Source organism: Tupaia chinensis, unplaced genomic scaffold (genome assembly GCF_000334495.1).
Source record: "Tupaia chinensis unplaced genomic scaffold, TupChi_1.0 Scaffold144624_1, whole genome shotgun sequence".
In the NCBI taxonomy this organism is placed as follows: domain Eukaryota; kingdom Metazoa; phylum Chordata; class Mammalia; order Scandentia; family Tupaiidae; genus Tupaia; species Tupaia belangeri.
In genome coordinates this window covers 1,575,594-1,589,420 of record NW_006204485.1, presented here as the reverse complement: position 1 = coordinate 1,589,420, position 13,827 = coordinate 1,575,594, and the positions used below count along the sequence as shown (strand labels likewise).

Sequence of the window (13,827 nt, the reverse complement as noted above, 5' to 3'; positions counted from 1 at the left end):
AAGGGCCAGAGGGAACCAAGTGAGAGGACCAGGACTCCCGCTTGTTGACTGCAGTCAGGTGGATTCCGTTTCCATTTGGCTGAGTTGGGCCCCCATTATGAGGTCTGATGCACAGGCTGCAGTTGGAGCTCCCAAGGGCCCTGGGTGTCGTAATTCCAACATCCAGGATATTAGTCAGAGGTGTGGGAGCTGCCAGTGATTACTTTTGCATTGTACATGCCAATGGGGAGGAAGCTACATTAGAGGTGTACTCCGAGAGTAACAAGGTCAACTCCAACATCACTAATTTATTGTACTTGACAGGATTTTACTTATAAAAAGATTTTATAAAAGTTTATTAAATGTGCTCAAAGCAAGTATCTTTATTATTGGCATTTTCAAAACCTTTCATATGCCTACGGGCATTATGAATCTCCTACAGGGAGTTTCTCAAGTCTTAAACCATCAGCTCATGGGAATCTCATGAAGTATCTTGCAGGGCTCATCATGAGAGCATGCACTGAGGAGTATCCTGCTATGTTAGCAGGGCTGGCTGTCAATGGCTCATGGCCAGTTCCAGTGATAGATGACAAAGACCAGAAGGAATTGACAGGAGGGATGAGGAGGGGCTCAAGGAAGCATAGTTCAGGCAGGGGAAGACCAGCAGAGGGAGACTGTAGAATGCTATGAGGACAGGGAAGGTAGGCATCTAGGAGAAAAAGTCCGCTCCAGTTAAAACAGTGACCTTTCATCCCAACATCCAGATGCCTTCAATTATAAGCAGACTGCATTGGGATCCGGGGACCACAGAGCTGGGGTCTATGGGGCCCCTGCATCTTGTTTCCACTAGGTTTTGGTAATAACCATGAACAAGACAAAGCTCACATTTTGGGAGTGATGGGTAGAAAAAACTAACCCTGCTTCTTTTCTATCACCTTTTCCAAGTTTCAAAGCTATCAAAGCAAGAATTTCCTGAGATATAGTGCCCGAGGGTTTAAGATTCCCATTATTTTGAAAACTAGAGCTCTCTGGCCTCTTACTTAATGTTTACGAGTCCTTTGGTATTCCTGATACTGATTCCCTCGTTTCTGTTCCTGGCCTGGAGTCTTGGCCTCATTTAATACTGGCTCGAAGCTGCCTTACAATAGCCTTAAGTATCTTGGGCACCTATTTTTGTTTTTCGTTTTAGTTTTCTACTTCTATTTTCGGATTATAAAAGTAACAAATGTCTGTCGTTTGAGAATTCAGAAAAATATAACATTGAGGAAGAAATATTCAGCGTCTTACCCATCACAGGCAGCCAGTGTCATTCTGGCATGTAGCCATCTGGCATTTTTTTCTCTCTGATTTTATTTTTTCATAAATCAGGATTATTTGTGATTCAATTTTGTATCCTGCTTTTCCCTCATGTAGTCTTATGCCATTTTTTCCATGTCATTAAATACTCTTCATAAACATAATTTCAGTGACTGCTAATAGGCTAACAATAGAAGAATTGTAACTTACTTAGCTGTTCAATTTCCTTTTACCCATATTTGTTATTTTCTCCATGTGAATGCCCTTCTTTTTGGGGAAGGCAGAGGTTGTTAAGGTTTTGTGTTCTCTTCTTTCTCACTGACATATTAGTATTACATGGTTCTTCTCAAGAAGTGGGTTTATGCTTTCCATTTTCATTGATTGATTGAACGTGGTTAACCTTTGTGTTGTCTTAGCATTTTCTCCTAAGCGTTGGTTCACTGTACTGTTTAACTTTCCTGTCCTAATCTTACAGATGCTACTCACTTGCCCTTCTTTCTATTTTTGGTATGTGCCTTTTTTTTTTTTTTAGAGTTTTTTGCTATAGGGAGCATGCGCTCACCAGACAGAGAGAGACAGAGAGACAGAAGTCAAGAAATCACCAATACTCTTCATAAACATAATTTCAGTGACTGCTAATAGGCTAACAATAGAAGAATTGTAACTTACTTAGCTGTTCAATTTCCTTTTACCCATATTTGTTATTTTCTCCATGTGAATGCCCTTCTTTTTGGGGAAGGCAGAGGTTGTTAAGGTTTTGTGTTCTCTTCTTTCTCACTGACATATTAGTATTACATGGTTCTTCTCAAGAAGTGGGTTTATGCTTTCCATTTTCATTGATTGATTGAACGTGGTTAACCTTTGTGTTGTCTTAGCATTTTCTCCTAAGCGTTGGTTCACTGTACTGTTTAACTTTCCTGTCCTAATCTTACAGATGCTACTCACTTGCCCTTCTTTCTATTTTTGGTATGTGCCTTTTTTTTTTTTTTAGAGTTTTTTGCTATAGGGAGCATGCGCTCACCAGACAGAGAGAGACAGAGAGACAGAAGTCAAGAAATCACCCCCCAGGGGGGGATGGCCACGCTGCAATCCCTTCTCCTCTCAGGATCTTGGGCACGCACGTACATGCGTCCGGCATGAGTTTTAAGCCACCGGGTCCGGGACGCGAACTGCGGTCGACTAGGTGGGAGTCCAGCAACATAGCCATTACGCTAACTGCTGGTCCCAGGTATGTGCCTTTTTGAAACATCAATCTATGAGAAATTTCTAGTACAGACTCTTTGGATAGTTACAGTTAGTGTGGAGAAACATAGTTCCTTCAACAGTCCTGCCTAACCAGCTGAGATGTTCGGCCATGTTCCATGTGAAACGGACCCCTAGACAAACAATCATGCAGAAAGCTGAATTTGTAGGATTGGGATATTTTGTTCCCTCAAGAAACTGTACACATATTTCGACAAAGAGAGATGTAGTCATCTGCTTGGATGCCAAACAAATACCACAGTCTGAGTGATTTAAATAATTTATTTTATTTAGTTTATTTTCTCACAGTTCAGGAGGCTAGAAATCCAGGGTTAAGATGTGAAAATTTGATATTTTTTGTGAGGCTTCTATTTCAGGCTTACAGAGAGCTCCTTTCTGCTGTGTCTTCACATAGCCATTCCTTTGTGTTCAAGGACACACACACACACACACACACACACACACACAGAGAGAGAGAGAGAGAGAGAGAGAGAGAGAGAGAGAGGGAGGGAGAGAGAAACAGATTGACATTACTGGAGTCTTTTCCTCTTATACATGTAAGTCCTTACATGTAACCCATGTAAGTCCTGCTGGGTTAGGGCCCTACCCTTATGAACTACTAAAATAAATCTTACTTACCTCCTTAAAGGCCCTGTCTTCAAACAAAATCACATTGGATATTAGGGCTTTTGGTGATGCAGTTCAGTCCATAACAAGAGGCTACACAATATTGTGATGCTCTTCAGTTTTTGTATTCTTTCTGTGTAATGAGAAGTTTTGCTTGGTACTTGGAATATTTTTCTTTTTCTTTCTTTAGAGTTTTTTTTTTTTTTTTTTTTTTTTGGCTATAGGGTGTGTGTTTGCTCGCTAGAGAGACAGAGAGACAGAAAGCAAGAAATCACTCCCACCCACCAGGGGGCATGGCTGCACCACAGTCCCTTCTCCTCTCGGGACCTTGGGCACGCAGGCACACACATCCGGTGGGAGTTTAAAGCCACCGGGTCCTGAACTTAAACTGCAGTTGAGTATGTGGGAGTCCAGCAACATAACCATTATGCCATTTGCTGGTCCTGGGAATATTTTCCTATGGGAGAGAAAAAAATCTCACTTCTCATCAGCCCCAAATGATGACATCATCCTTGGATATTTGCACTGTCAATCATCCCAAACATGAAAGTCCTAGTGGTCTTCTTTTTTTTTTTAAAGAGAGATTTTTGCTATAGCATGTGTGCATTTGCCAGAGAGATAGAGAGAAAGAAAGCAAGAAATCACCCACCCTACCCCACCCCCAGGGAAGATAGCCACAAAGCAATCCCTTCTCCTCTGTTTTACTCTTGGAATTTTGGGCACATATGCAGACATGCCTGGCATGAGTTTTAAGCCACCAGGTCTGGAATCTGAACTGCAGTCAACTACATGAGAGTCCAGCAACATCATCATTTTGCCATTTGCTAGTTCCAATGTCCTAGTCTTAATTAACCATACCTTCAATGTTGTGAACAAGCCTCTTTTCCATCACCCTTTTTAATTGAGAATGGGATAAGATTTTAATTGTTGGGTATATGAAATATTTCAAGAAATACCTCACTAGTGGAGGGCTCAGAAACCAATATGGGTTATCTTGTGTGTTTAACCAACAGGTACATATTGAGGGCCTGCTCTGTGACAGAGAGGCACCATTCCAAGTCCATAGGATACAGATGTGAAAAAACAAAATCTCTGACCACCGTGGGTAAACATTCTAGAAGGAAACAGCCAATGTTAAAATAAGTATATAATATGTAGGAGGACAAGTGGTATCAATCAAAAATAAAGCAAGGTAAATGTCTGGAAAATTGGAGGTTGTCGGGACCAGAGTTGGCATAATGGCTATGTCACTGGACTCCCATGTAGTCGACCGCAGTTTGAGTCCTGGACCTGGTGGTTTAAACTCACACTGGGTGCATATGTGTGCATGCCCAAGATCCCAAGAGGGGAATGGAGGAGAAGGGATTGTGGTGTGGCCATCCCCCATGGGGGTTGATTTCTCGCTTTCTGTCTCTGTCTCTCTTTGTCTTTCTGATGAGCACACATGCCCTATAGCAAAAAACCTCTCAAAAAAAAAAAAAAAAGAAAAAGAAAAAAAGGAATTGGAGGTTGCTCTTTCACACAGGAAAAGTTCTCTTCAAGGAGCTGTCAGTCAAAGAAAGGTTTGAATGAAGTGAGGGAGTGAGTCATGAAGGTATCTGGGGAGAAGCATTTTGGGGAGATGGATTTGTTGGTGGAATGTTTCTGATGTTTGATTCTTAGAATTCTTTACTATCTACTCACGGTACATAAATAGAATCTATTATTAAATTTAGGATCTTCCTAGATCTTTGGCTGAGCACCTCCCCCCAAATAAGGTTCTACTCCAATTTTCTAATAATACTTTGTCTCTTTCTTCTGGGAGGGCCTATGGCCTAGGTGTTTGCAAAGCACAAGTGTCTTTAGGTATGAGTAAACCCTGAGGAAGGTTTGCATTGCCTGCCCCCTTGCCCTGCCACCATATGCTGAACAAGTACTGCACCATGTTTCAATTGTGAAACTCCTGCCCATTGAGATGCTGCCCTGCTAAAGAGTGTCCTGTGATAAATGGTTTGGGAACACTACATACTGAATCTCCTCTTGGGCACAGTGTATGTTAGCATAGTAAGGGCTTGGAGAAGCGTCTAGTTTTGCTTAATATTACCCAAATTTATTAACGCTGGGGTCCTTTCCCTTGTCTTTAGAGTAGACTCTTTTTTTTAAAGTTCATAAATCTTAAAAAAGATTTTTGCCATAGAGCATGTGCACTCAACAGTGAGCAGAAAAGTGAGAAATCACCCCCTGGTGTGGCGGCCATGCCGCAATTCCTTCTTCATGCTCCTCTTAGGATTTTCGGCAATTTGGGGCACATTTGCACATGTGCTCAGTGTGAGTTTCAAGACGCCAGGTTCAGGACTAGAACTGGGGTTGGCCATGTAGGAATCTAGCACCTTAACCACTACGTCTCTGCTGGTCCCTAAAATAGATTCTTTACTTAGAGTTTGGAACTTCTACACTAATGTGATGTAAAACTTAACACCATGCACATTAAATACAGATGTAACACCACTTATAATGTTTTATTTCTAGTTGGCAGCAGACTAATGATGATTAGCCTTTTCTAAACCAATTCTCCAAGCTAAGATGTTGGTGTGCATCACAAACAACACCTGTTAGGAGGACCCACTTTGTGAGGTTAAACACAGTCAAGCCATTACCTGGCTGTTTTACTCACAGTCAGAGCCAATATTCTTTTCCCACAAAAGACTTCACCATGTGGCTTCGTTAGACTGTTTCATGCTTTCTTGGGCCTAAATCCAATTCCTTTCACCCTGTTCTATTATTGACTAGTGCCTCTAGATCTGTGGACATTTTTTTCATACTGCACTTACAACTGTATGTGAGTTCCCACAAGGGAGTACCCAAAACCATCCTGAGATTGTGGCCAGCTGGGATTTCAAAGAATAAGAACACTCGATACCTGGGAGATGAGTGTGAAGCATTTATTAGGGGAACTATTGAACAGAGGGGACTGAGTCACCTTCACAAGAGACTGGACAAGGGAAATTTGATCTAGGTATGACCACGACAAGGGACTCTGGGTATTGAGTTTACTTGAGTGTTCAAGCAACTATGCTGAGAGCCAGGGTTACTTTCCTTCAGTCTTTTGGGCTAAACACCTTCATGAGTGCTTGGGAATAGTTGAGACCCTAGCTTGGGTTCAGGCCTACAGAGGCAAACATGGAACTAGTCAGGGTCACAGAGCAGTCAACGTGCTCAAATAGATCTCAGTCAGGACAGAGAAAAAGGGGGCAAATGGGGCACCCTACAGTGGTATACTCCAATAGTCCAATGCATGTTTTCATCCTGTTTGTTCCATTCTTGAGAGACATGAATGTCGACATAGCCATGAAAATATAATAGCAAAATTAGGTCTGTTAGATGCCAGGGCCTGATTCCCAGGTCTGCCACACATTTCCTTTAAAACACTGGGTGACATCACTGTGGGGCAATAAATCCCTGTGGAACGTCAAAATTCTATGGCTCCTATTTTATAGAGTAGGTGTGAGGATTACATGAGTCATTTTGCCATATCTTCAAACGTAGATTCTATTAGTTTGGCCTCTCTAAGCCAGGTTATGATATTTTTTATTGTTGAAGTTGGAAAGCCTTTAAGCTGATGAAAATGCCTTCATTTTGTACAGTTCCTTTACAATGTATCACTCGTCCTCCATTTTCAGAATTGTTTTTACTGTTTCATGCCTATCCTTTATTTTGTTATGCGATCTTGAGTAAGTTATTATATATTATTTATGATAGAAGTTGTGATGGGATTTAGTTAAAAAGAGAGCCTTGGGCAAAACTATAAAGGTGTTGAAGTATTTGTCTTTTTCTCCCTTGTTTTTCTCTCTCCCTCTTTTCTTTTTCCTTGAGGAGAGAAAGAGGGAGATAAGCAACAAATTTTCTCTTTCTAGAGTGGCCAGCAGATGGCATAGTGGTTAAGGTGCTGGACTTCAACCACGGTTCAAGTCCTGCAACTGGAGGCTTGAAAATCATGTTGGGCGTATGTGTGTGTGCCCAAAATTCCAAGAGGAGAAGGGATTGTGGCATGGCCATCCTCTCCTAGGGAATGCTTTCTCTCTTTCTTTCTGTTTGTCTCCTCTCCAATGAGCGCATGCACCCTATGACAAAAATCTAATAAAAAAAAAATTGCTAGAGGGCACATGTGTTCACCCAAGAGAAACTGGGGGGAATGTGTGTGTGTGTGTGAGAGAGAAAGCACCTCTCATCGGGGATGATAACCCACAATCCAGTCTCATCCTTCTACCCCTTTTCAGGATTTTGGGCACACATGTGCCCAGCATATTTTTCAAGCCTCAGGGTATGGGACTTGAACTGCAAGGAAGCCATGTAGATCCAGTTACCTTAACCACCATTCCACCAGACAGCCTGAGATAAGCATTTTTTTGGGTCTTGTGCTGTGAATCTCCTCCTCCAGCCTCCTAATTAGCCATGATGACTGGTATGTACCCTCACTCAGTTCAGGTTGTTCTAAGAACCAAAGGAGTGCCTCCCTTGCAGCCTCCATCCTCCCAAGCAGAAGTGCTACTTGTGTGCCATGTCAGCTGGGCTCTTTTTTGGCTATAGGGTGCATGTGCTCGCCAGACAGAGAGACAGAAAGCAAGAAATAACCCCCCAGGGGGGGATGGCCACACCGCATTCCCTTCTCCATTCTCCTCTCGGGATCTTGGGCACGCATGCACACACACCTGGCATGAGTTCAAGCCACCAAGTCCGGGACTCAAACCGTGGTCGACTATGTGGGAGTCCAGCGACATAGCCATTATGCTAACTACTGGTCCCAGCTGGGCTCTTTTTCTTGTTTAAAATTCCTGTGTCTTTTCCCTAGGCACCCAGGCCCTTCATGCCCTATATACCTAGCCTCGCCTCAGTGGCTGAGGTATCTCAACCAGTCGTGGTCTTTCCTTACCTCATCTCCTGCCCCACCAATGTTCTTGCTCTTCAGGATTCCACTGATTTGCAGGGAAACAAGGAATTAATATAGGGCAAGTAACTGGTGACTAATTACTACAGTGTACAGTCTCTTCCATTTCGTACCCAGTGGATAACCATTTATTTGATCCCAGTCTTACCTTCACATTTTATTCTTCTCTTTGTTTTGCCTTATTTTTAAAACCTCACTCCTTTTCTATGCTTTTGAACCTAAATGTTAAGAAATTCAGATTATAAGTAGCATTGATGCTTTCAAAGTCTTTTTTTTTTTTAACTTTTTCAAAATGGATCCTTTTATATGAGTTAGGGAATACATTCAGTTGTGAGCAATGAAGATCTCAAAGACAATTGCTTTAACCAAAATGTATATTATTTCTCTCCCATGTAAAAGAATTCTAGAACTAGGTGGTCCAAGACTTGAGAAATATTTCCATATCACCAGAGACCTAGGCTTTTTCTCTTCTGTGTTGCCATACATTGTTTCCATGCTTTAAAACCAATATTTGTTTTGTTTTGTTTTGCCAATGAGTGCATACACTCACTGGGGAAAGAGAGAAAGAGAAAGAAAGCACCCCTCATAGAGAATGGTCACGCCATAATCGCTTTTCCTCCATTTATCCCTCCTCTCAGGAGCTTGGGCATACACACAGCTGTGTCTGGTGTGTTATCAAGAAGCTAGGTCTCGGGGGAACCAGCAGTTAGTGTAATGGTTATGTCGCTGGACTCCCACGTAGTCAACCGCGGTTCGCATCGCGGACCCAGTGGCTTAAAACTCACGCTGGGCGCATGTGCGTGTGTGCCCAAGATCTTGAGAGGAGAATGGAGGAGAAGGGATTGCGGTGTGACCATCCCCTATGGGGGGTGATTTCTCGCTTTCTGTCTCTTTTGTCTCTGTCTGTCTGTCTGGTGAGCGCATGTGCCCTGTAGTGAAAAACCTCTCAAAAAAAAAAAAAAAAAAGAAGGTAGGTCTGGGACTCAAACCACATACTCTACCATGTGGGATCCAGCTCACACAAGCACCAGGCCATGGGCCTATGTTGTTTCTGTCCTTAAGAAAGGGTACTCTCTCCTAGAATACATTACATTACTAATTTCCATCTAAGTCAGAACCTGGTCATGTGGCCATATTGAATTAAACAAGACTGTTTAATGCTTCTGCTGGTTGGCCAGTATGGGGCCACCTGAAACACCAGAGTTCTTTTGTCAAGGAAGAAGAGGTGAATGGATACTGGAAAGCACATGGCAATCTCTGCAACAACTTTGTTTTTATAATTATGAAAGTAGTATGTACTTTTAGTGTAAACATACAGAAAATATAGACAAGTAAAGAAGAAAGGACTCCCAGAGGTAAGTGCTTTCAAAATTTTGATCTCGTCTTTCAGTCTCTCCTTTTTATTTTTGCTCCACTTCCTTAACTTTAGTTTTTATAGATTTCTAAGAAATGCCGGATCAATACATAATTTGAAAAACACACATAACCAAAGTGGGCTACCATTATATGTTATACTTGATCTTAGCCAAAAGGCCAAGAAGTGATTAGCTACCACCTTATACAGTTGTTTATCTGCAGTTAAATTTTTGTTGTATTTGTTCCAGTGCATACCTTTCCACTTAGCCATCTTTCTGCTCATCCATAAATCCACCTTATCTTTTAAAGCATTTTAAAGTTGCAGGTATTAGTAAGTTAAATCATACACCACAGGTGCATCATAAACTAGAGCTTGATACATTTTTAAATTCTTTTTGAGGTAAAATTGAATACAATGAAATGCATATGCTCTAAATTCAATGAGTTTTAATAACTTTAAAAAAATAGAGCATGGGTGAGAGAGGAAAAGAGAGAGGGGAGAGACAGACAGACAGACAGACAGACACACACACACACAGAGAGAGAGAGAGAGAGAGAGAGAGAACGAGAACCTTCAACAGGTTTCACCAAGATGCTCTCTCCTTTCCCCAGCTCCTCAGGATGCTGGAGTATATATATACACATACCCAGTATGTTTTCAGACCGACCTGGGGATCTGAACTCATGGTTGGTCATGTGGCTTCCAGCTTGTAGGACACATGTATTACTGCTGTCCCACAGAGGTTAGACCACCTAACGTTTTTTAACTTGCCTTTTTTCTTTCTCAAGTTTTAAAAAGTTTATTTCTTCTGTGAATGAGAAAGACAGAGAGAGACAGAGAGACAGATGGAGTTACAGCACCTTCAACAGAGTCCTATTGCCATGATCCATCCTATCTCAACCAGCTGGGATCATGAGCATGCTCATGCTGGCATACTCAGGGAGGTGTCTGGATGTGAACCATCAACACTCCTACCTGGGTCTGCTTTGCAGAGCACCATGTTTTATCACTGGGTCACCATCCAGCCTTCCTAAATTGACTTTTTTTTCAGTGAAGATACCTTTGTTGTGATTAGTATGTGAAATCTTATTTGTTAACAATGCAGATCAAACTAATTATTTTAATGATTTGCATATACATGTAATCCATTCCTTATTGTAGGACACTTTGGTTGTCTCTAAGGTTCTACTATTTTAAACAAGAGTGTGCTAATTATTATATATAATATTATTTATATGTACTTTCTTCAGCTAAATTCCTAAATGTAGAATTTCTGGTTCAAAAGTATTGGGTCATTGGGAAAGTCATGACACATTTTTTGCATGGAAAAACATAGAAAAATACATCATGACTTTCTTGACGTCCTAATATATGGAGATATTTAGGGCAGCTGATCTATATTGCCAAATCGTATTCCAGAACTATTATACTATTTTACTCTCCCATCAGCAGGGTATGTAATTGACTATAACTCTTTTATTTAGAGTTTTGGGAGATTATTCAAAGAGTTTCATTTAAGAAGCAATCTAATTATTTTTACCAGCCTTCCTGTTAGTGGTTTCTTAAAAAAAAAAAAAAAATCTAACTTAATTGTTTATATTCATAGATAATTTTTATTTATTTATTTTTGCTATACAATTTCTATTCTTCCTGTTATTCATATTTTTATGCATAACAACTTAAAATTGCTGTCTTAACTTACCCTCATTTAAACGAGAAGCCTGACTGTGTACTTAGTTATATTGTTTAAATCCAATTGTCAAAGAATAATTCAGAGGTTACCATATTTGCATTTCCATCTGCTAAAGAAAATTTTATCTTTAGGTACCAGTTACTTTAACAAGGCTGCTTAGTCCACAACCTTTGTCTGTATCTATTTCTTTTTTTTTTTTTGAGAGATTGTCACTGTAGGGCACGTGCGCTCGCCAGACAGACAGAGAGAGACATAGAGATAGAAAGTGAGAAATCACCCCCCAGGGGGGATGGTCACGCCGCAATCCCTTCTCCTCCATTCTCCTCTCGGGATCTTGGGCACGCACATACACGTGCCCGGCGTGAGTTTTAAGCCACTGGGTCCGGGACACGAACCACGGTCGACTACGTGGGAGTCCAGCGACATAGCCATTACGCTAACTGCTGGTTCCCTGTATCTATTTCTTCTAAACATATTAAGAATTTGGTAGATTCCTTTTCTTGTTACACAGCTGGTGATGAAACTGTGACTTTACTTTTAAAGCCTCTGCCCTGGCAGCGTCTGAAACCCTAAACTGTTTTCACATCTGCTAAATGTTTTCTTTTTTTTTCCCTCAAAATAGCATCTTTCTGGACTTCAACCTGTTTCTCTGTTACAGGCTCACTGTTGTACACTGCTGAAGGAGAGACTAAGATTGTGTGGTCCACCAGCTTACTTCAGATATGAGAAAATGAAAAGCCAGAAAGTTGAAGGGTCTTACTCACAAGTATTAGGATGATGCTGACTGAATGTTAGACATACTTTGAAGTGCTCAGACTTTTAAAATCTGCCTGTTTGGGACCACACCCTAGCATAGCGAAAATGTGCTGCTCAAGAGACACTGGACCCCTTGGGACCAGCAGTTAGCGTAATGGCTGTGTCGCTGGACTCCCACGCAGTCGACCGCGGTTTGGGTCCCAGATCCACTGGCTTAAAACTCACGCCGGGCGCGTGTGTGTGCGTGCCCAAGATCCTGAGAGGAGAATGGAGGAGAAGGGATTACAGCGTGGCCATCCCCCCTAGGAGGTGATTTCTTGCTTTCTGTCTCTCTCTGTCTGTCTAGCGAGCACATGCTCCCTATAGCAAAAACCTCTCAAAAAAAAAAAAAAAAAAAGAGAGAGAGAGAGAGTGAGACACTGGACCCCTTATGGCAACAAGTGATTTAAATCCTCATCTCAGTCAGTCTGAAAAACACCCTGGGCATGTGCTCAGATGTTCAAGACCCAGATGGGAATGCAAGTCTCTTCTTGCTGGAGGACTGGAATAAGGTGAGCTGAGCATGACCAGACCTTGTGGAGGGTGTTTTGTTCTCTCTTTTTCTCTTTCTTTATATCCACACTGTACTGGGAATAAGAAAAAGAATACTTGTCCATCTGATGGAGGAATACTCCTTAGGAAAACAGTTCTAAAATAAGTTTTATTTGGTTTAATTTTTCAGCTTCTCAGGAAAAACCATGTCTCTCAATGTGTGGCACAGCAGCCCAACACAGGGGAAAAATTCATCAAAAGAGGCAACTTTTTGGCTTTAGAAAATGAAAGGGAGAAAAAAGGGGATGCTTGTTTAGTTAAAGTTAAAAAATTGCTCAGTTTTACTTGAAGACACTTATGGCAAAAACATCCACAGTCCCTTCCACCATGATGCTTACTTACTAGTGGGAAGGTAAATATTAACCAAATAACCACACCAGGAAAAGTGTGATTGCAAACCTAGATATGTGCTGAGAGAGAGAGAAGCTACACTTTATGGGAGTTTATCACCCATGGACCAGACTTGGTACTGGATGGGGGCAAACGAGTGATGGGTGAGCAAACGAACACTCAGCTAGTGACAGAACTGGAGCTATAATCTGTGGGGCTCAATACAAAATGAAAATGAAGAGCCCCTTATTCAAAAGTTATTAAGAATTTCTTTTTTTATGTGTTTTTTCTTTTTGAGAGATTTTTTTTGCTATAGGGCACGTGCACTCGCCAGACAGACAGAGAGAGACAGAGAGACAGAAAGCGAGAAATCACCCCCCAGGGGGGATGGTCACGCCGCAATCCCTTCTCCTCCATTCTCCTCTCGGGACCTTGGGCACGCATGCACACGTGCCCGGCGTGAGTTTTAAGCCACTGGGTCCGGGACGCAAACCACGGTCAACTACATGGGAGTCCAGCCACATAGCCATTACGTTAACTGCTGGTTCCCAACTATTAAGAATTTCAATATGTGACTACAGAACATAAAGCCAAGCTGGGGGCCCTAGGAAGGGCCTGTGCAACTACAGAGGCTGCATCCCCCCCTGAAGCCAGCATTTCCCTTGTGTCAGACCTTGTTCTCTGTGCTTTGCATTGATCAACTCATTTAATTATCACAGCAGCCCTGTGAGAGAGGTACTGTTAATTATCTCCAGTTTTAAATTTTTAAAAAAAATTTGGATTGTGGGTCACATTTTTAGATTGTCCCATATTAATTTTTTTATGCCAAACATCAGGCATAAATGGAGAGACTGAAGAAGGTCATGTTCACCCAGAAGCACGTTGGTTCCTTCTCTGATGGACTGCAGAGCTGAGAGTTACGGGTAAAGGCTGGGCTGCCCACTTCAGTCAGCTTCTATTCACCAGCTGCTTCCAAAGTCTGGCAGGTAGGCTGTGGCTCCCGCCCCTTGCCAGGCCCGGAATCTTAGCAGA

General features: G+C 41.8%; 1 pseudogene; it reads right to left on the bottom strand.

The window, feature by feature from the left end:
* The window catches only part of LOC102485320 (60S ribosomal protein L7-like), a 33,348-nt pseudogene that overhangs the window by 18,739 nt on the left and 782 nt on the right, over window positions 1-13,827 (bottom strand).